General features: G+C 33.1%; 1 non-coding gene across 1 annotated transcript; it reads left to right on the forward strand.

The window, feature by feature from the left end:
- The first annotated feature begins 24165 nt into the window (after nucleotides 1–24165).
- Nucleotides 24166–24264, forward strand: LOC147077811 (U6 spliceosomal RNA). The gene has a single exon (XR_015069255.1). It is a non-coding gene; the product is annotated as a U6 spliceosomal RNA (small nuclear RNA).
- Nucleotides 24265–25869: the final 1605 nt, after the last annotated feature.

Genomic DNA, 25869 nt, shown 5'->3' on the forward strand with positions numbered 1-25869 from the left:
GATCACTCCAAATTTTAGTTATAATGATTTTATAAACTAATTCTTTTATTCAACGAATTATTCACAATATTTAAGAATGTTACATTCTTTATATTGAATATACCCAATTTGAAAACAACTCAGATATAATATATGCCTAAGAGAAAAAAATCTTTTTTGAAAAAAATATGACGTCCGACGGGACTTGAACCTGTAACCATTGGATTCGTGCCAGTGTGGTTTAACAATTATGCTACGGGAATCATACTTAATTACGACGAATTCAACTATTAGTTTTTACGCGAAATGTTTATCAAATTGCGTTAATGTTGGATATTGGTTTTTGTGTTTTAATTCAAGTTATCAATCCGTTGGACGTCGTATTATTTAATGGAATCGTTGGTTATTTCGTTTGGCCATTTACGGGACTCTTTGCTCGGCCTCCAGCACTAACTACATTTGTTATGCATCTAACTAACCTATGGATTTCTCTTGATTTTACTGTCCAAGGTATAACTTATGCTCATATAAATATTTGTTACTATTACAGACCTAATAATTTCATGATTTTTATAGGTGCCGATAATTTGTGACGTTATGCGTGTTTCCTTGTGGTAGAATGATAAGGTAGGTAGTATGTTTAGAACATTCTCATATATTATATTTTTTTTAATCAAGAACATCGTTTGTTGCTACGGAGCAAGCCTTCGTTGCTTTGCTTACTAACAGTAGGATTAAATACATTAATTAGGTAATCATATACTGCATTAGAATATCTGTCATTCAACTGAAATTTAAGGGATTCATTATAAATAAATACCCAAATATAGTTAAAATGACCATAAATTATTATAGGTAGATTATTAACCCCCTTTCTATATAATATCCCTTAAAGCAAGCACTACATAGGGTCCATTCATCCGTGAAGGATTTATTTACATAGTGGCCGAACGGAAAGGTATCCTTTCCATATCCTAAAATATCAGGAGATCATAAATATTATAAGGATGGGTAAAATGTCACCTGCACTTGACCCCGGGGATTCAGCGCGAGAAATCTGAGACTAAAATAAAAACTCTTTTATCTTGGGTATCAGGCTAACATGATATATTACGCGGTGTCTTTGTTACGGTCAGCTTCGCTTGGTTTAACAGTATATTAAGCGTAGACCTTCCCTTAATTTATACACAGACGCAGTGCAAAGAATAAGACGAGTGTTGTATTGTCAGATTAATATTATCTATTTTTATAAATATTTTTATTGCCAACTCATCGAAACTCAGTAACGGACTAAACATTTTATCGCCTCACTGTAAATATGTCTCACCCCACATTTTTATCGTAAAAAACTGATTAATTCCATTGACTGTTGACATATTATGATAGGAGAGAGTTTTTTTATTATTAAATATTTATATAGGCCAACCAATAGAATCAATCAAAGAAGAATACAATATGATTAGTATGAGACAATAACAGGCAGACATAGAAAGTATAATGAAATCAAACAATAAATAATACAGTTATGAAAAATACAGTAGGGGAACTAATAAAAATTGATTGAAAGAGAAATAATTACAAGATAAAAAGAACTTTTTAAATACTACGTTTTTAAATTTTCTGTTGAATCATATAAACTTGACAATTCTATGTGTTAATAATTTAGGACAAATAAGGCAATTGTCAACAAATCATTTTTTTTGCTATTTTGCAACAAACAAACAAATATAGAATACTGAAATTTCATTTTGATTTCCATAGTAACGCACGTATATATTAATAATTGAGTTGCTAGGAATAATGGATTGGATTACGGATTTCTTCCGAAATAACTTTTCATACAAAACAGAATTAACTGAAAATGAATTCAATTCTACTTAAAGATGGCTAAAAGTATTTAAAAAAAATGCATTGACATTGTGTTCTGATATATTCTAAAAGTTTCAAATGTCTAACTAGTCGGGAAGTTAGATAAAAATCGATTGCAAGATTTGTATTTGATAAACAACCACCGGACAAATAATAATACGACCTAATAAAAACGTTGTAAAAAATACAGTATGATTAATATGAGACAATAACAGGCAGACACAGAAAGTATAATTAAATCAAACAATACATAATACAGTTATGAAAAATACAGTGGGGGAAGTATTAAAAAAATATTGAAAGAGAAAAACAAATTGTTTCTCTAGGATTGGTACTGGTGGGTGATCAGGGAGGCATATCAGCGAGCCAGGTCCAATGTCGTCTCTTTACTCTCTGTGTGATGAGAGACTGCTTGGTCCACTCTTACAATGTCCTCGTTACTCCTAAAGTCATACCATACACCATACACCCAATATAAATACCTACTATTTGTAACATATTAATGGTGACAAATTTAGTATCGGTATGCTGCTGATGTCGTATATAGTATAATACTGTGTTGAATCGCGATGATAGCTTTGCAATTATCTAAAAATAATATTTATAGGAATTATAGTTAAGTATACGTTGCAATAGAACTTTATAGACTATTGATGGAGGTGCTCTTCAATTCTACAGCGTCTACGGACCGTACGCCACTGGTATCCATGTAGTAAAAATATGTTTATACTAGGCATATTTTTTCTTTCCTTTCGATTAGTCGTATTTGAGGTGTCTAATTCCAAAAAGCGATAAGTCCGCATTTGGTCAAAATCGAGAAAAAATATGCACGTATTCTTTGTATAATTTTACACAATATGTATTGGTCTATAAATTCCAAAATGCGACATAACCCTTCGAAAATAAATATCTGAAGGCTCGATTTATTACAAAAAGCGCCAAGTCCGTGTTTCATATTATTTAAAGCTTGTTTGATTTCGCGCGTGTTTAAGTCAACCAATAAGGGAACGTTTAATATTGAATAGGGCGTCTCCCATGCTATAGCATCTGGTAAACTCATGACAGTGCCACGGAAATATGTGCCTTATGCAGAGTAAATTAAAAAGTGAAGTACAAAAAGCGCTACATCCAATTTTATTTTGCCTATATTTATTACATTTAAGAGTTTATCGGCTGAAACAAATTGCCATTTGGTTCTAATTTCGACATAGAATACAACGAAAAAAATAATCTCGCGTTAAAACAAATAATTGAAGCTTGAAACATAAAAACGTTGTTTCCCAAAAATATTGAATTGTGGATTTGTCGCTTTTTTTAATTAGACGCCTCATTTCTTGTTATCCGGGCCATTTTATTGATCCCTGTTTAGTTAGGATAATCACGTTTCCACTGTATAGCATTTCGCAGTTTTAATTTTTCAATATCTATCTTTAGACATTAATTAAAAAATTAACTACGAAACAATTATTAGAATAGTTTTATTATTTCACTGATATTTACATACCTTTTATGTAAAGAGAAATTTCTGTTTGAAACCTCTGTTACCCGGATTATTACTTACTATATTCATTAACATGAAGTTTTATATCAGGAAACATCGGCCGCGTTACATCACAATGCGATTCTCTTACCGCCTATGAACCCGGTTAACGAGCATTAAATATAAGCTAATACGAAAAGTTTCAAACCGAAATCCCGCCCGTTTCCACCACCGGTTATGTTTTTATGCGCCCCCGATACCCGTTGCCCAACTTTTTGACTTGTTAATTTTACGATTATTGAGCAAACTTTGCGAAATTTCAATTTTGATAATGTTAACTTTAACCGTGGCCGTTAAGGCACTGTCATTTGTAATAATTATACACATAGGCGACGGACAGGAATAGTTATTCGTTTGCCCATAAAAGTGAAATGACTGTACTTAGAACTTTATTGTCGTAATAAAGAACTAACCCACAGGTGCGTATTGCATTTTAGTACGAGGTTTCTAATTATCTTACATATTATAAACTTACGCCCTGGTCCTTAATTACATTTTACAATAGTTAAATAATCCTATTAAATTTAACTAAATCGCTTGTTTTCCAAACTACCACACACGTACATAGAATATATTATTATTACAATATCAATATGCAATTAAAATAAATATAAGTAACAAAAAAAACATTTGAAATGCCATGTTTGTTCTTATAGGTAGAAGTATAACGTACAACCACTTAAAAACACATATGATGGCACCATGGCCCCCACAAAGGGAGGGCTGACAGGGCTCTAGCCTTGGGGGCCCGGGGTTTGGGGGGTCCGTCGTGGCGGGTCGACCTAACAAGTGAGATATACACAAGTTTTCTCTAATGGTAAAAAAAGTCGCCTGCGGTGCTGTTTTACTTTAAAATATTAACATTTTAAAATATGTAGTGATGTGACGCAAATATTAAAGATTGTGTGTCGATATTTAAAAACTTCATCATTCAAGTGAATTTATTCAATAACACAAAAAAATGCTAAAAATACACCCTTCATTTTACCTGGAACACCGTTTAGAAAAAATGCTTCTATGGAGCATCACACTGCCTTTAACCCTAGCGATAGGTAGGGGGGGCGCCAGAGATCCTGGCCTGGGGGCCCGTTTTAGGATGTGATGGATGCCACACATTTATTCTTTTAAACGCAATTCACGTATTCAACAAATCTAAGGCCGGTTAAAAACGTTATTCAATTCAAAAACGTTGTTCAATACGATACCGATCCCAAATATCAATAAAAAACGATAAGTATAGATAATTCTTCTAATATACCTATATTGAATATACATAATTTGAAAACATCTCATCCATATACACACTAGAAAAAAATCGTTTTGCAGGACACCCGACGGGACTTGAACCTGTACCTGCTGGACTCGATGTCTATATGCATGAGATGTATTCAAATTATGTATATTCAGTGTATAGTATGTTACATTCTGAAATCTTGTGTCTTATTCGTTGGATAAAAGAAATAGTTTATTATAATATAGGATATCCCGAGTCCTAATTGCTGCACATATCGTCGTTGTTTTGTAAAAAGGGCAAATCAACCATTTTGGCGAAATCGAGATTTTAATGAAAATACAATATGTACCCTACTAGCTTTGTTGTGTAAAAACGGCGATTTTTTATCTCCACAGGAAAGTACTTAAAAACGATAATCGACTAAAATTAAACTAATTAAAATTACGAAATAAAAAGAAAATGTGACATATCAGGCCTTTTAAAATATTATATAATAATACCTATTATAATGACAGTATTCTTTCTAAGCTTTATTATAAACTTGTTAGATATTTATAATCATCTACAGGTAAAAAACGAATAAATGTCAAAGTTAAAAATCTTCCTCCTGTAAAGTAGCATTTTGGTTAATTAGCCCTTTTTACAAAACACCGACGATATTATCTACCTATCTAAAGTGTCCAGTCAGATTGTAACTGACAATGTTTTATTAGTAATATTATTTTAATATAATAATTTGTGGTAGGAAAAAACACATAGAAATACATACTGCTTTCGTTTATTACATATTTCGAGGCAAAATAGCAATTATATTTTATTTTATTCAGTACTATGTCTCAAAACATTGCGATCTCTTACATTTGACTGAAGCTTAATTATAATTAGGTAGGTAGATGTTTTGAATTAGGAATAATTACGGTTTTTAAAGAGCTCAGTTACATCTGTTTATTATAATTAGTAATTATAATGCTCTCGCTTTCTGAGAATTTCGTGCGAATTTAATGACATGACAAAGTTAATACAATGATGTACATTTATATAATTCTACATATTATGATACAACCCGTGCAAGATATTTACGCAGAATTCCATTTCATCCGACTCAAGTCTCCCCGCATGCTATTTCATGTGTATAATTTGTGATAATGCGAAATAATGACGCTTTTGACAATAATTCAGAAGGCTTCTGCGCGGCATTAGTGCGACCGCATTCAAGCTGTCGGTATCCTAGTAGTAACTAGGTACGAAGGTACCTACTACAGATTTGTAATTCTCGAAAATGTTGTGCAGACGGTATAATACTGTGATGCTATGTAATATTAATTATATATACCAATGTTTTCGATGATATTGATAACTGACTCATGGATTTAGTATAATTTATCAAAATAAAAAGATACAGATTACAGTATAAAAGTTTTCGCAATATTTTATAGATGAGGTATAAATGTAATATAGTGAACGACGCACAACTTGAAACTCTATCGTCTGTTTGCGCTGTGGGATGCTTACGATAGGTGAGCTTCATTGCAAGAACGAACGAAACTCAGCCCCAAAAAAATATAATCACAGTAAACCAGGAAAAAATAACGACTCAAGTTGATATGGCTTTACTGCCTCAATAGAGACGCCATCAGGCTGGATTTTCAAATATTCAATAGGTATCCTGCGCATCTATTCTATACACAAAACTGCTATCGGCGGCCATCGAAGGAAGTTTATCATATTTATGTATTGAGGCGGTTAATTGTTACAATAAGTTAACCGTCTGAACTGTCAAGGAGTGCTATGTTTTAACCCCACCTCTCTTGGCTGTGTTAACTTTTAGAACGGGATAGACAGTTTAGACAGCTAACTTATCGTAACAATTATAATACCTCAATGCATGCATATGATAAACTACTATCGATAGCCGCCGATAGCAACCTCATGGATAGAATAGATGCGATGAAAGCGGTCAAGAACCCCACGGGACTGTCGAGTCAACGACGATTTTAATGCAGGAAAATAGGTTTTAGCAACGAACTGATTGCAGATAACTTCACATTGCCGCCGTAATATTAAATTCTTTCTATCAGTGAATTGAAAAATGAATTAAATGCGTGGTATTGTTATTTGAATGCATTTATTGACATTTTCTAACGAAAAAGCGAGTGTTGTCATTTTATGGTACTATTTGACCGGTCATGAAAATCGGTTAACCTTCAAATGAGTCTTTGCGCGGTTTAGTTCATTTTTTTTACCGGCAGGTTCGCTACTATCGTTCTACTGCGCAGGCGCAGATATCACACAGTCCAATTGTCACGTAAAAATTCAGAAGCTTCTGATTTTTTTTGATTCATGTTTGCAATTTTGCAATTTGCATGACACTATGTGTTTGCAAGTGCATTTTTTTGTTATGGCCGCGATAATGTGTATTGTCACCAGTAGGTCCATGCACCTGTAATCGTGGTACGTATACCTGCAGTTGATATAGCTTAACTGTCTTAATAGAAGTATACCTGCAGTTGATATAGCTTAACTGTCTTAATAGAAACGCCATCACGATGTGTCTTCAAAACTTCACTATCCTGGAGGCGGCCAAGTTCAACTGTCAAGTAAACGAAAAAAGGAAAACAGGTTTTAGCAACGAACTCATTGAAGATAACTTCTAAATTCTTTCTTTCAGCGAATTTCACAAATTATTGAAAAGATAAATTATTAAATGCGGGGTATTGTTATCTGACTACATTTATTGACATTTTCAAACAAAAAAAATGTTGATTTGTACCTGAACCAAAGCATTCACATTATGATACAAATTTAGTTGTGGTTACCTGTCCTGCCACAGAAAGACGTATATTTTCTCTACCTACATAATACTAGTACTAAGGAAAAGCTTTTGGCGACGTTTTGCAAGTCAAAAATCACAGAGTGAATTCTTCAGAAGGTCAAGTATTTAAATTAAGCCGCTCGCAGATTAACGCAAGTGTGTTCTAGTATCTCAGATAATATCTAAAAGGTGATGAGTCGAGTGAACCCATTTAGTCGCAAGCACCTACCAGGGTCACAGACGCTTGTCAGAGGTCCCGCCCCCTGGATATAGAGGGCGGGCGGTAATAAGGGAGATCCACCGACGCGAGTTTAACTTCCTCTTGTGTGCTTCATGAATATCCCTGTCATTTATATCCCACCCTGGTAACTTTTAACTATTTTAATCCAGCTGAATTTGTGAATTTTCTTATGTTTATATAATTTTTCGGACTATTTATTTCAAAGATTTGCAATTTTTACGGTGCTACATCTTTAGGTTTAGATACATTGTTAGGTTACATGTAAGTTGTACGTATGCAGTTCATCGTGGCACAACTTATTCGTGCGCCGCAGTACGTGAAACATGAGTTCGTATAACATTTTATCAAATGACGAGTTCTTCGTTGAACATTTCACCGTGGAATACATTTGTACGTATTTTACAAAATGCGGCGATAGTTTACAAATAGTACTGTTCCATTAGATTAACCCTAACCTAACCTAACCTAACCTAACCTAGTAAAGACATCTCCACATGCTGTAGCATACGTAAAAATGTATTCCACGGTGAAATGTTCAACGAAGAACTCGTCATTTGATTAAATGTTACACGAATTCATGTTTCACGTACAGGGGCGCACGAATAAGTGTCCTGCGGTGAACTGTTTACATACAAATTGTATTCTTTCTTAGTCAGATAAATTTCATACATACGGAGATACAAATGATTGTCTAATTTTTATAAATAAATACACTTACCTATGTCAATACTATTTTATTCTGAGGAAGCGTCTTCACCTTGTTATATATTTTTTATTGTGGTCCTTGACTTAATAGGTAAGTGATAATTTTTTTACCTACTTTATTGTATTGATTTGTTATATTATAAGTTAGAATTAATTGTATTCGTTTTCAGTGTAAATTTTCCTTTTGGTGAGTGTACGTAATGCCTGAAAATGCCGAAAGGTGGAACCCGGGTCGCAAAAAACTACTCAAATGGAATGGTACAAAACTTAAATACATTAGAATTTAAATTCAAATTCCATCAGTCGATAATATTAATATAATAATATATTACTACATACGAGAGACGAGTGGGTTGCCTTCTAAGCTGGGTGAGACTTTAAGTAGGTTTTATTTTCAAGTGTGGAGAAATATGAGATAAACTAAATTACGTGTTATATAATATGTTACTTCTTTCAATGTCTGTATTATAATGTGTTAAAATGTATGGCACGTAAACGAAACGCGCATTTAATATTTGACGACAGTCGCCGAGTTTTGTGTCCCTCGGTTTATGGCTTAAAGTAATATAGCGAACACTGCTTCATAACTTTGGTCCATGGTGATTGGATTTCATATTCCTGTCTTATAATCTGTTATGTGTAGATATAATATTAAAACTATTGCCGACTTTACAAAATAAACTGTTATTTCACAACGTTCTTATTAGCTCGTATTCTTATTTGTCCGGTGGTTGTTTATCCAGTATAAATCTTGCAATCGATTTTTAACTAACTTCCCGACTAGCTAGACGTTTGAAACTTGTATAATATATCAGAACACGATGCCAATGCATTATTTTAAAACTTTTAGCCATCTTAAAGTAGAATTGAATTCATTTTCAGTTAATTCTGTTTTGTATAAAAAGTTATTTCGGAAGAAATCCGTAATCCAATCCACTATTATTGGGTGTTAAGGGGGTGGTCTTAGCAACTAAATTATTAATATATACGTGCGTTACTATAGAAATCAAAATGTCATTTCAGTATTCTATATTTGTTTTTTTGTTTGTTTCTTATTTACTTTATATCAAATACAAGTTTGAGCATATTGAGCATAATATTTAAACAGAAAATTTAAAAACGTTGTATATAAAAAGTTCTTTTTATATTATAATTATTTAACTTATTGTAATCTAAAATATGAGCAATTTAATTTCGTAATCGTGTGGTAAGTTTCACTTCTTCGTCTTTCACCACACAAAGAGGCGTCGGCAAGTCGAACATCGTAGTGTAGGGTCAATACCCTACCATCCGCATGACTTAATTGATAATTACAATGTATCTTGCAACATAATATTGTTGAAATAGCAAAACAAGCGATTTATGTGAATCAATCAATTTTTAACAGAAAGCCAATTTAGGAAAAATAATTCAATAATTATATTAATCAATTATTTATAATTTACAAAACGATTTATCATGCTATGATACAAAAATTGTTTATATGTAAATCAATCTTGTCTAATTATCAAAAAGTGCATACTTGTTCAAATTAAGTTCAATTATTTTTAATTTACAAACGAGCCATGCATTACACAATAAACCTAATAAGCATGATTATCAAAATATTTAAGTAGTGATAGCAGCATTTTCTATTGTATCGAATCACTATAAAAACACTAAGTACATGAAAACAATGTGTCAGTCAGTTATCAAAGATTTAACCGTAAGGTTATCGCGTCGCTCCGCCGGACCGCACTTCGCAATTCACCAGAACGCACACTCGTGATTTCACTTATCTAAATTATAATCTGTAAACGTACATGTAATAATTGAATTAATATTTATTTGGAAGGAGATAATAAAACCAGGATTCATTTCATTCACGCATCAATCTTCTTATTATTGGAGTCAAATCAACCTACCCTCCGGTTCCTTATTCCATCTCACTTCTAAAGTAGTTTTGCAGGAGAAGAGAAGTTAGAAACGCATGAATTCCTATAAAAACTGATCATTTATAATATTAATGTCTTCATAATCGAGCAGAAAACTTCTCAACTTCAACACACAAAACGGGTAAAAATCGTTGTATTGCGATATTTTGTTCATAATGTAATATTATGCTTGCTCTCCGAAACATTACAATATGTCTTCCAGCGATTTACAACGTAAAATGTTGATAACAAAAATACGTACATCATTTTTTTTATATATCCCCGTCCAATAATCATTATAGCGATTGTTAGGCATTATTTTTTTCAAAAAAATACATAATGAATGATTTTCATTAAATCTTAAAAAAACTCACCCTAATCTTTTGCCCGTCGGAGCGTTAAAAATGCAGAGTATGTTCCCTTGATAAATTTTCTTTTCAATCTCTGCCTACATCTAAATTATTTTAATAATTAGAAAGTGAAAACATTCTAACGAAATTCTGAGAAACCATCGCGATTCAGCGAGACGGCATTATTTTCGACTGGGAGAGCAGAAATTCGTAAGAGTTATGCCCCGTTCTTCTGTATTGCCCGCTCAGTCGGAAGGACATGAAAAGTGTTGCACGGTTTAAAATTTTATTCGTTTCGTATGCGGTCCTGTTACTAGAACACATTATTACTGAAATTTCTGTATATACCGTCAAAGGCACCACCCTCTTTTAATATTACATTATCATAACGGAACATTTGAACGTTGCTGTTATTAATTTGAGTTTTGAGAGAATTTTCCCGTAATATTAATATTCCGCAGTACGTAAAGATATTAATTTTTAACGACGTCGGTAGAGTTTACGGCTTATTCATTGACATGACTAGACCAGCGATGGCGGATTTTATGAAATGTGTCTCATTTAAAGACAATTTAAAGATATCTCAAAATTTGTATCCGCTATAGGCAGTCGGCGCAGACTTTGGCGATCGTTTCACTTAGCATTTCGTTGGTCTGAAGACTGCTGGACTGCTGAACTTAAACCAGTCTCTTAAGATTCTTCGTCCAGGACGGTTTTCTTCTGTCAGATATTGACTACACGACTTAACGATTAAATGATGATTTACTTGAATGATAATATGCAAATGCTGATACTTCTAGAGATGATGCAGGATGTGGCCAAGTATGTCTTTTTTTAGTTGTGACTTCTTAGATTATTTCTACGGTCTTTTTGTATCGTCGACTACACAACATCTCTGCGTTATTAATCAAATTTTTCCATCTGATACGGCGCACTGATCTGTACATCGGCATTTTCATATCTTCGAGATGTCTGGCGTATATTTTGTGAATTTCCACTCTTCTCGGTCCGTATATGAGAAAAGACAATATGGTAAATTTTGTACGATGCCAGGGGTTTATATGTTGACCGCTAATGAAACCGAACGGCTCAAGACTTCTATTAGAATCGTGTCATTTTCTTTGGGTTATGGGTTTGTTTATGCCTCACGTTAGGGGTCAAATTAACATATAATCTTTTTACGGAAATGCGGTAGTGAGGGATGAAAATGCTGTAGATATGTCTTATTCTTTGGATTCTGAAGTTGCACTAGCAGATTTTGCCCCACGTTGGGCGCCAAATTAATATAATTCATTCCGGTATCGTGATAAAGAAGGGGAGAAATGTTGAAAGGGGGTGACATCAAGATGACAACTGATATGAAATTACGGTAATTGTGCCGCAGAGGTGGCCATGCGTTTTTTTTTTTACGAAAATAGTTTATTCCATGTAAACAATTATAATAAACCTATTTTTCTATCGGCGCATCGGCTTTTTGATCCAATAATCGTTAATTGAGAGTTTGAAGTTTTCATATATTTTGATGCACCATTATCACAAACTAAGATTATATGAGTTAATATTAGGTTGGGGTAGGTTATATTATATTAGGTTAGTTTAGGTTTGGTTTATTCTAAAAAGAAAGTTGTTAAATCTATCGGCCAGGTACATTTACCAAAATTACTAATCCGGTGTTATTAGGTAAGTACAGATACAGTATAAATGAAAAGAATCATTAAAAGTTCAATAATTAAATTAGCGACGACGGACATCGAAATAATAGACGAGTTTATACTCTTCAAAACAAAACGCGTGTGCGTATTGAAGTGTATACATCCCGTCCCAATTCTTCGGTAAAAAGACAAATAAGTAATGAGCTCATCGGATATTAAACCCCTACGCGATAATTCTCTCTTTAACCGATGTTAGTACAGAAATAATCTCTTTAGTTGGTTCTTTTACACTATACATGATTCTGTCTAAATATTCTCTGATTTATGAAATTCGAAATGACATGTTTTACAGAATTTAGTATATACATATATAGGTTCACCATCGCTGGATAAGATTATATTTAAGTTTACTGCCATCCTCGTTGGTTTCTATCCAACTATATACATTAAGTGTAGGTACTTACAAAATATTCATTTTAGTTTCCTGTTCATTTAAAAATAAATCTTACTTTTTAAGTTCTTTAATATTATTATAATAAACGTGTAACATAGTCAGCCATTGTTAGTTATTATATAAAAATAAATCTAACACAATTCAGTAGATAATTGTTCATTCTTACGCAGATTCTTTTCAATTATCCTTTTAACACCGATTAAAGTTAATAGTAGCTATTTAAACGAATTAAAAAGGTTTTGAAGGTTTTTAGTATATTATCATCTTTTACGAAACTTTCGATTCGATAATTTAAATATTATTAACCACGTGCTTACAGTTTTTTGTTATCGGTGATAATAACCGTTAGAAGCAGACTTGAGAGTGGGTCTATCGTTTGGGCCCCGCATCAGTTGAAGTACGGCCTTATGGTGGAGAGTCCAAAAGAAATTTTTGCGACTCCTTTACTTTCGGCTGTATGGATATTATCCGTGGCTCTATCCGACTGATTTTCTCTTAGGTATGCTTACATAATGTAGCTTAAAATTTAGAAGGGATCCGACAGGAATCCACTTTTGTAATTTTAAGTAACATTACAAAAAATATGATTTACAGATAGCGTCGAGATCATTCACATTTTAGTTGTTGTAACTAAGTAGCGTAACGTAAGGGAAGTTACTTAACTTCCCTTACGGATATGTGATTCGCTATGCGAGCAACACATTCGATACACCGTTGAATATTTTAGTTAGCAGAATAAATATTACATTCGTTGACGGACTGATATTTTAAAGATTGGACATTATTATTAATAATATTAAATAATTGTTGCTGCACCAAATGGCCGAGATAGCGTATTGGCATCGTGCCCGGCTGGTAATCAAACAGTCTTTACTTTAAAACGGTCGCTACCTGAAATATGTATTTAATTTGTGTCATTTGATGAGTAGATTATGACATTTTTTTAAAATTTGCTCTTCAATTCAATCCGATGAAAGTCTTGGCAGCCTCACAAAGAGGTTTCGTAACAGATATCTATGTTTTTTTTACGACGAATATTTATGTTGGTCACTTACTCAACTTATTAGAAAAATTATTTGGGTCTAACACACATATTCAAACAATCAAAATGTGATTTTGCCAGACCCTAGATGCAAACCGGAAATTCACCCATGCAATTGCGATTATATAATATAAATAATTACATTTAATAATTTAGGACAAATAAGGCAATTGTCAACAAAGCATATTTTTAATATTAATACTTTCGACCGAAGGTACTTGATGGAATTTGAATTTGGAGTCTCTTAGGAGTCCTTATTATTTATTAATAATCTACCAACTGTGTTATTACAATAAAATGCCGGTTTGACATTATTTTTGGACAGATGTTTTTTAACTTTTTCACTGGTTTTACCTATATAACTTAATCTACACCAATGATTAGCAATGACCGGTATGGTAGGTTCTATACCTTTATATAATAATTTAGATATTAGATTTACCTACTTTATTGTATCGATTTACTATATAAGGTAGAGTTAAGGGTGTTCGTTGTCAGTGTGTATTTGCCTTTGGTGAGTGTACACGACGCCTGAAGATGCCGAAAGGCGAAACCCGGGTCGCAAAAAACGACTTAAATGGAATAGTACAGAGCTTGAATCCATTAGAATTTAAAGCATATTATGCTATTTTGCAACACACAAACAAACAAATATAGAATACTGAAATTTCATTTTGATTTCCATAGTAACGCACGTATATTGATAATTTAGTTGCTAGGACCACCATCTTAGCAACCAATATTATTGGATTGTATTACGGATTTCTTTCGAAATAACTTTTCATACAAAACAGAATTAATAGAAAATGAATTCAATTCTACTTAAAGATGGCTAAAAGTATTAAAAGAATGCATTGGCATCGTGTTCTGATATATTCTAAAAGTTTCAAAGGTCTAGCTAGTCGGCAAGTTAGTTAAAAATCGATTGCATGATTTGTACTGGATAAACAACCACCGGACAAACAAGATTACGAGCTAAGAAAAACGTGGTAATAATATATATGTTGTTTTAAATAGATTACATAGACAGCTATTTTATTATAATTTTGATTATTATGTCATGCATTAATCGGATTCAATCTACCGGCGAAATTGCTATAGCTATCGCCCGAAAAAAAAACTTAATAATTTATTCAATCATGACAATAAATGGCAATAAATGACAATAAATGTGACCGTACACTGGGTAAGATTAAGAAATTAATTATTTTCGCGTAATGTCAAAACTTAACAATTTGAATATGACATTGTTATATTATTGCTTTAGAAATTCGTAAATAAATTCACAAACTGAAATGTTTCTATGGACTATGAACAAGATTGAGAGCCCTGGTACACTTGTTTGATATTTGTGTTTTACTTTTAAACTTTCCATCAATTAATTGCTCTGTCGGTGCTAAAAACTTTAATAATAGAATGCTCCCAGCTAATTGAAGTTTTAATTATACACCCAACTTATTTAACATTCAAATGTTCTATCTGCTTATCCAATGTTATACTCGCACAGGTACTTCGCTTGAATTGCGACAGCAGGTGATGTACAAACTACGCGTAGTTCCAACAAACTAAATTAAACCGCCTTCGTTGTTCACGGTCGGTTTGCATTTTCACCCTTAAGGATTTCATCAACATTATTATTATACAAGTGGATCTAAATGAATGACCATATTGTAATTGTTATGCGCTCCGGATATTTGCAAAGTTATTCAATTACGGTTTACCGCCAATCGGTTCGTTTATTTTGTACAATATACTTAATTTGGTGACCACGTGTCTCTGATGAGCTATTTCCGTAATAAAAATATTTCAAATATATTGCAGGACACTTTGTCTTGTTGACCTAAATATTATAAATAATTACAAGATAAAAATAACTTTTTATATACCACGTTTTTAAATTTTCCTTTGAATCATATAAACTTGACAATTCTATGTATTAATAATTTAGAACAAATAAGGCAATTGTCAACAAATCATTTTATTGCTATTTTGCAACAAACAAACAAATATAGAATACTGAAATGTCACTTTGATTTCCATAGTAATGCACGTATATATTAATAATTTAGTTGCTAGGACCACCACCCTAGCAACCAATAATAATGGATTGGATTACTGATTTCTTCCGAAATAACTTTTCATACAAAACAGAATTAACTGAAAATGAATTCAATTCTACTTAAATATGGCCAAAAGTATTAAAAAAATGCATTGGCATCGTGTTCTGATATATTCTAAAAGTTTCAAATGTCTAGCTAGTCGGGAAGTTATAGTTGAAAATCGATTGCAAGATTTGTACTGGATAAACAACCACCGGACAAATAAGAATACGACCTAATAAAAACGTTGTAATAAAATTATTCCACGCTGATTTATCGATTGGCCATTTCAAACTTCACAATTATATTATATCAGTGCAACTGCCAAAAATTGCATGCATTTCAACACAGTTATGTAATGATTAACTGAAACAGTCAAAATTCCAGGACGTATTATTATTATACAACTGGAATTAAAAAAAAAATGCCATAATATAACGATACGCGCCAAATAATTGCGGCCTATCTTTAAATGAATAAACCATTTATACGGGTATGTAGTTCGTGTTCGGATTCGATTGGAACTTCTGCAGATACTTAGATATACAATTACAAATATGTGCGTAATATGCCGATGTGATCCGCCATGGCCCCCATAAAGGAGGGGGGCTGACAGGGTTCTAGCCTGGGGGCCCGGGCACAGGAAGGGTCCGGCGTGGCGAATCGACCAGATAAGTGATTTAAACTCACATAAAAATTCTCTCGAATAGTAACAAAAAGTCGCGCTCTTTATCTTCAATATTAGTATTATTTAAATGTATCTAGTTGTACGATACAATGTTTGATTGTGTATCGATACTCGACAACTCCATAATTCAAATGGATGAATTCAAATATACAAAAATACTAAATATAGGTACACATTAATTTTACCGCGTACATCATCTGGAAAACGCTACTGTAGAGCGTCACACTGCCTTTATCTTTAGCGATAGGTAGGGGGCTTTTCAAAGATCCTAGCCTGGGGCCCACTTCAGGATGTGGGGGCCATGTGATCCGTACTGCCAAAACGTATTAGCGTAACTGACACATCTAATATATATAAAATTATGATATATATATAAAATTTAGAAATGCATCAGAAACATACATATTAGAAAAAATCTTGATAATAATATGGTACTGGGCGTGACTTGAACCGTTGAATTCCTGTCAATGTGATTTACCAACTTAGCCACCAGCACCCTTCCCAATCAAGACGGAATTGTGCTTCATAATTTTAAGACGTTTTCAATTTATGTAAATTTCTGAATGTTCTATCACAATATGGCCTTCCAAGTTTCAAAGTATGGTATACCTATCAAAGCTAATGAAATACTACCAAACTTTACAAGTTGGTTAGGGCTGATATATAATATCCATATAAGATGATGCAATACCTACAGAAGTATACTAATTTGATAAACAGAAGTGTGGGCCAACATATGGCCATATGACTATAGACCCACATCTGAATATCTGAATATCATCTGTTTTCTGATTTTACCACGTTTTTGTTGGCTCATATATTTGGCTAATATATACGTGCGTTACTATTGAGATCATTGGCGGCTTAATCCGGAAAAACCTAGCAGGTCAATTTTGAATATATTATTTTAATTTGCCTTTTCGTTGTATACTGAAAAGACGTATTGCAAATTGACTTTTTATACATTATAGAATAAGTGCTAGAAATTGTTATAGGTCGGTACCTACTAACCCTTCAAAAAATGTCCGTTTTTCATAACGCCAACCCATCGTTAACCGAAATTGCACACAACGCGTTATAATTTTTTGTAAATCAGGTCCACTTTTCTTTCTTTGCTTTTTGAAAAATCATCAATCACACGATTATAAAAATTGTCTATTTTTCCCACATATTTTTTTTCAATACTGAGCATTGCAAGAGCGGTCAGTCTATCCTGGCCCTATTGCGTAGAAAGGTTTTTATTCTTTTGAGAGTGGAAAAACATCTTTCACTTTCAACTGTTGTCATTGGTATGACGCAAATAAATTGGAGAACTTTGATCGACTCGGAAAATGTTTCGTTGAAATTATTGCTGAGTAAAAAATGTAGAAGAGAAACTGCACTAATAGCGCCATGCAAATCATCTCGTTGATAAAACACCAATAATTCATTTTTTAACTTGATTATGTTTATTTCTTCTAACAGTTTTACCAAATTTACTTGACGTGTGGGAAAATCATTTTTAAAATCAGTGTAATTTTCTTTATTGAACAAATCGGATATAATGAGATGATTGTTGGATGCAAATCGTGCTTCCATTTCCATTATAATTGTATCACAGACTTCAATTGCTACTGCGTGCGTACTAACTGCTTCACAAAAATGTTATAAATCACCAAAAACTCCTTATATATTATTAAAATAACCAAAGGCATTCGTCAAAACCTGTCAACGAATCCGAACCGCATACACAGTTGCGTCTTGAGACCAATTATCTAGTCAGTGTTATCATTCTGTTTCATTTAATTAGGTGAAAAAATCTTTTGTCTCACACTCGGGCATTGCCGATATTACAGTAATTCACGCACCGTTGCAAGCTTCGATCTCGTATTTTGTGTTATATCGATCTCTGTCTTATGTATGAGAAACGAGAGAGAAAATTTTATAAAAATATTCAATTTGGGTCAATTTTCAGACTGCCGGCGAACACAATATTTTTGTTCCGGGAATTATCGCCCAAACAAAAAAAGCCCAATAGACTGGGTTGACACAATATCGCGCGCCCTATAATTTCAAATCCACCGATTATTATTAATATTATTATATATGACATTGCACATATTATTAATATTATTATGTCGATTGTAATGCCGGGTCCACACCGAAAACAAGTCGCGCGACAACTCGTTAAATTTTACGATAAGCATGATAATTATCGTAAAATTTCTTAAGCAATTATGATAATTATCGTAAAATTTAACGAGTTGTCGCGCGACTTGTTGCCGGTGTGGCCGCACTTTTAGGTATTTATTTTGGCAGGTCAATGACCGAATGACCTATAGAGGGAGCCGCCAGTGATTGAGATAAAAATGAAATGTCAAAATGACATTTCAGTATTCTATATTTATTAATACATAGAATTGTCAAGTTTATATGATTCAACAGAAAATTTAAAAACTTGGTATATAAAAAGTTCTTTTTATCTTGTAATTATTTTATTCAATATACCGAAGACGTCGTCACTTGATAATACACAAACTTTCATATATTTTTGAATCTGTTTGTAACCCTCATAATTTTGATATTTATATTTGTAATTATTATGACGAAAATAATATTGAAACATGCTATACCTACCTATATTCGAGGGATTAATCTAAACGTCGCATCGTGCTCACGAATATCATAATAAGTTAAAACAATTTAACACGCTTGCAAGGTTGGATAATTTTTGTCGCCATAGTTACCGAAATATATTATTATTGCGTTTATGATGAGACCATATTATTATAGAAAGTCTAAAATACCTAGAGCTAATATACTCATTTCAAATACCGGAATCTCGAAATTTCGTTTAGATTTATTTTTATTTTGTAATAATTTTTATTTTATTCATCATAACGATGAGTGCCTCTACTGCTGAATACAGGCTTGTTAGATACCTCATCCCAGTTCATGTGCAGATGGTCAGAAAACCATTGTACCCGCGGGCATTAAAATCCATTTAATGGCACAACCATGTAGGTATGTGGAAACGAATCACCAAGCATTCAATTTCACCTACAACCGGTCAACAGGACCACCCCATTCATCTCTAACGAGTTGAGTATACATCATAGACTCCCAAAAGAGGTGACAGACAGGGATGTAGCCTGTACGCCTAGCGTGGCGGGTCAACCAGGTAAGTGAGATTAGCATACATCACAAATTTGCTTTAATAGTAAAAAAAGTCGCTATTTTAGTTCAAGAATATTAATATTTTAAAATATGTAATTATGCGATGCAATTTGATGATTGCTATTAGGTATTAAATATGATTATAATTTTGTTTTATGATTATTTTAGTGCGTTTCCTTTCTGTAATAAAAAGCCTGCCTATACAATATGGTGAGGGTCGCATTATATTTGACTACTTAAAGCATAAAAATACAAAAAATGCTAGAAATACATTAAATTCGGAACCCTGGAATACACCAGAATACCATTTGGATCCGTTGATGATTTAAAACACTAATTTCATGGCGGATACGTAAAATCATCCTACAATAATAATATAAAAATCTATTTTTTAACACTTGTATAACACTTGATAACACTTAATAATATATCACTCGTACTTTTTTAACCCGCAGTCAGTTATTCAATTATCATCCTGCTCGCTACACATTTAAATAAGACCCCCTCCCTTCTCGAGGGTAATTTAATCACAAAAAAGTAATAATATTACAGATACATCGCCACCTACCTGCAAAAGGAGTTACCTTTTTTGAATTTGTAAAGTACACAACACAAATTGACTTTCCTTTCAAATTACCTATCGTTTGACGAGGAATTCAAAGGTAAACTTTGGGTCCTTAATAATAAATTCAGGACAGGAGGCGATAGAACAAAAAAGGCTCTTTCCACAGCAGTAGTAATCAACCCGTGCTTTGTCAACCGGGTTGCGTAATGAAATTATGCAAATTTTTTTTTTTTTACAGCGGTGGTTAGTACCTATCATCATTAGGTCTACTAAAAAACAGGGCGGTAAATTACTGAGAATATAATATGTCAGTTATTGAGTTTAAAAATACAAGGAAACGAATTATCTCTCATACAAGTATACGCACCCACAGAAATAGCGAAAAAAGAAGAAATTGATACTTTTTATACAAATGTAAACAAAGCTATTAACCAAGCACATAAAACAATTATAATAATGGGCGACGTAAATGCAAAAATAGGCCAACCCAGACAAAACGAATACTTAGCTACGAAATCAAACAGGTGTGGAGAAAGAAACCAGAGAGGCCAGAGATTAACACTTTAGAGGAGGCCTTCACCCGAAGAGGGGTTACAAACCAAACAAACTAATTACATATCACTATTTAATTTATAAACATTATCTAATAGTATTATATACAAAAATTAAAAAACTTAATATATATATATATGTATTATACAAAAATAATAATAATTAATATTATATAAACTAGAAAATAAGTAGATAATACAACCATAGATAGTTATATATACATAATAGATATATTCATAGGTAATAAATATATATTCATTAGATATAGTTATTTAACTGTCATTTACTTTTGTTTGTAAGAAATAAAAAGCCTTTTTTTAATAATATGTCAGTGGATTTAATGCATCACATAACATCCGAGTTAACATTTTTGCATCATGCAACTGTTTTATAATATATTCATTATAATAAGTGCACCTAAAAGCAATATTAATTATTAATGATATAATATATTCAACATTTTTATTTGAGATTTAATACACACATGATTTAAGAATATAGTGTACTTTGGAAACGTCTCAGAGACATTGTGAGACTTCAACAGACGTCGACAAAATGCGTTGCCAGATAATTATTTTACCAAATCGGCATTTTTACCATGTGAAATTAAAAAAAAATCGTTATTTACGAGCAAAAAGCGTAAAAACCTAAAAAACGCATAGTTTAATACTTCTAATGTTTTTTTTTATAATATCAATTATAAATGACATCACAAACCACTTTCTTAGTCTTTAACTATCAAAATAATAATATTAAACAATATTTTTTCCGACTCTCGCCTATTTGTACTTGGTTGAAGAGTTTTCCACATTAGCATATCGTAGATTGATCATGTAATTTCGATGTTATGAACTCAATAGAACATTATTCTGTTTCCTGCGTTTGACCATTTTAAATTCATTTGAGAAAATACCCGTTATTAGCAAATTATTAAAAAAAATAGCAATTAGATGTTGGTATGCTTAAAATAAATTAAATTAGCCTGCAAATATTTTGAGTCTATTTTACCGGGAATAACTTGAATATGTCTTAACCTTAACGTCTTATTTGTATTTGTTGAATAATCATAAATTTAGCTGTCCCGCGCGGGGGACAATCTATTTTTGCTTAAAAAGCGGAACGTCCCGCAAAAATCGAGAGCGTCTGGCAACAGCGAACTGACCCAAGTCGTAAACCTTAGTATTAACATCTACGTTATCTATATTTTAAAATTCCGTTGATAATTATCGTTTCTATCTTTACTTTATTATAATCTAGGCAACACACGTTAGAGATCACATTTCTTATGTGACGTTTTCACACTCTGCGTATTTTATGTTGAGTGTTAGTCAAAAAAAATCCAGTTAATCAGTGCGATCTATCTCAAATACTACCGCGCCTCGTCGCTCGTCGACAAATTTTGTCTTGCACATGGCCAGAATATGTATTAAAAAACTGCCCCCTGGATTAGGAAAAATACCGTGGGGAATCAATGGAGAGAAGGGTTTGGAATGTTTGTTGATAACTGTTTTGTTAAAACTGATTTATCGACACAGTAGAGGTTATAAAGTTGGTTTCCAAGACAATCTGAAGCTCGATACGGAGCAATGCATTGTTTCTCTCATACAACTCATGTATGTGAGAAAAGTATCTATTAAGAACCCATTTTATTGTGATACGAAGAAAAACTAGAGGGAATTATTTACATGCAGAAAATGCAATTCGTGCAGCCGGGGTGTATCGTAAATCCAAAATGTGTGACGAATCGGGATTTATTAACAGCGGGGCTTGAAATGCATGCATAGGAGTGCCGTTATAAAAAGGCGATGTCGGTATCTAGTACCTCATACACAGGCACCCGTCTTTGTGATCCTAGTATTGTACATCTCGTTTGCAGTTGCAACCACTGGTGGACATGCTCACACACTAGCAACCACAGCCTGTCGCACTACCAAGTAATTATGTATATATTATGTAAAACAATTGGTACACATAGCATGACCTAGAATTTAACCGTGATCACAGAAATTAAATACTTTAAGAAAAATAGCTCAACTGTAACGGTTCCAATAATTAATATCTTAGCCGCATGATAGACCGAATCATGATCTTGGAATAAAAAACATACGAAAGCATGTATTTAACTGACTTTGCAACTAATACCAAACAAATACATACATCGATTATCTTGATCACCCAGAACACAAAACCTTCGGATATATTGTATGTTTATTTTGTTTGGATTTGTCAACAAACGAAACGCTGTTTTCCCTAACTTTGCACACAACTGTCGTACTGAGGTGGGGGGGGGGGGATGGGACAACGAGAAAAAGGTTTTCATACGCTGCCCTATAACCCAATGTAACCCATATATGTACACACGACAAACTTGTTCGATTATTCATGGAAAGGTTTGGACTTTTTTTTCTACCTGCGACGACATTTTTTCTCCCTCAAGATTGATTATCGAGTGTTTCGGAGTCGCTATCGGGTGGCCGCCTCGGCACGTGTAATTGGGCTATTTTTTCACGTTAGTTTTAGTTCAAATTGCGAAAACTTTTGATCAATAGATCATGAATTGTTAATGGACGATCGCCGAGTTATCTCGCTGACGGTATAAAAAATTGAGAATTAAAAGTATTTTTTATAATAACTCCATAATCGTATAATCCATACTAAAAAATGTTTGGTTCACTAGCGAATGAACCAAGCAGTTCATTTCCAAATAACCACGTTTATCAGATAATACAGTTCTTACTTGAATTTTCGTGAATCAGTTCGAACTTTATATTTACCTTCAAGGAATTTCTTCCAATACGCACTGAAATAATTTATTGTTTCGTTATGTTTATTTATTCAAAAGTTATATGCAATTCTAATGTGACACTTATTTTTGATTTCATTACCGAGCGGTTGGCCACTTGGCTTGCCGAATACAAACACTTTAATATACACTAAACGATCATTCAAAGAAGTGTTTTCCAAACAATGGCCGGGCGATTTGAACGCCAGGACAATTGTGCATCTACGTATAGGCGCTGATAACGAATAATGAATGATATGATTACAATTATTGAATGTGACAGTCACATTGAAGGTTTGTGAAATATATTGTTTTGACTTCACGATAAAATACAGTATGTAAATAAATATATTACCAACCGCTGTATAAAGTAGTTACTAAAAACTGCGACAACTCGTCAATATTTTCTAGGTTAGGGAGCAACTTCATATTAGACTTTCTATTTGTTGAATACAGTTATAATCTAAGAGTATGTCTTGACGCTTTTCCGTAATCTTTAACGACGCCAAGATGGAAACATCCATTGCGTTCTGTACTTGCTTGTTCGGTACATAAAATTGGAATGATATAGAGAAGATTAGCATGACGCCTGAGCAAGGATGACACGAATTGTGAAGCGTTCCACATTTTTCAGAGTAAGTCACGATTATTATTTTTAAAATTTGTAAACTCTTTAATTTAAGCACCAAGGTGCATGGCTTCTATATCAGTCCCGTGCAGCTTCGTTTCGCGACAAGGAAGTGTGGCACTGAAATAATTTCATTATGACACGTTTATAACGTCATGTAAGGTAACTGTGCACAAATACATGACGGGTGGAGGTAGGGTAACTCAAATCATGTCCTTGCGCTCTGACGATATCTCCAAGTCTGAAGCATTGAGATAGTGGTACCAAATCATCTTTTTAATACTCACAATGCCTTTGTACCTTTACAGACATAGATTTTACCGACTAATGCTTTTGCTCACGTGTTATATAAACATAGAGACTGCCGTGTAGGTACATAATATTATTGGGAGAGTTTCCAGAAATGTATGCTTTAGTAGTCTGTTAGTAGACCTCAGTGGCGAAGGGTGGAGGTAGGCTGTTAAGATCCGCCATAAATAGTGCACATTAAACTTTTTCAGACATACATATTTGTTTTCATTGAAATAAGACTACAATTTACAGATAGTGTTGGTTAGTTTTCAAAATTCAATTAAACCCTGAGAAACCAAGCCATAATAGATAATAGTCAAAAAATACATGTCTATTTATAATATATCTAAAATTATGCAATTAAATCATACATAACTTTGAATATTTTATAAATAGAATAATATTTTTTATTTATTATAGTTTGGTTTAGTCAGGGCTTAATGAATTAAAAAAAATAACCAACAATATGTGTAATATGTATTTTTAATCCAACGAAAACAAATAACTATGAATGAAAAAGTATGCACAATTTTGTCGTATTCCCCAAATTAGACCAAAACTATTATGGTTTCGTTTAGGCATGGTTTAATCGATTTTTAAAAACTAACTAACACCATCTGTAAATTGTAGTCTTAGTTCATTAAAAAAAAATACATATGACTAAAAAAGTTTAGTGTGCACTATTTATAGCGAATCTTAACAGCCTACCTCCACCCTTCGCCACTGGTAGACCTAGATGACTGATGCAAGATGACTGAACTATCCTACGGGATATTTGAAGATGCGTGGATATAAACGGATTGGAGAATGTTTCTGGATGAGGTCATAAACCCGCCAAGTATTGTGGCCGATTGTATTACCGCCAACAATAATGATGAGTAATTAGTTATTCACGAAAACCATTATCAAGATGCATAAGTATAAAACTCATTAAGTGAGACGGGGTGATCTCTCTTCCTCGCTCTGGGAATACTAAAGAATAATTAATATCTAGGTGCTTACTTTGAAACCATATTAATTTTAAATAATTAATTTACTTTACTACAGATTGCAATATACGTTAATAAATTGTTCAAGAATTATACATACATCTTTGGAAACTTTATTTTTTATCAAGATTAGTTGAAGGTGCGCCGACCGGCGTCAAAACTTTGAACTGAACAAGTGGACAAATAAACTAACTCCTCCTCTTCCCTGCGAATTAAAAAGATATCCGGAGACCAGCAAGTAGGCGGGAAAATTCCTATAATTGAATTTCCGCCCGGCGGAGCGTGCGTCCTCGAGTTAGATGTCCTTTCTTCTTGACGAGTTTTGTCT

Source organism: Rhyacophila brunnea, unplaced genomic scaffold, assembly GCF_057557595.1.
Source record: "Rhyacophila brunnea isolate RB1 unplaced genomic scaffold, BYU_Rbru_1.0 scaffold_12, whole genome shotgun sequence".
NCBI lineage: Eukaryota > Metazoa > Arthropoda > Insecta > Trichoptera > Rhyacophilidae > Rhyacophila > Rhyacophila brunnea.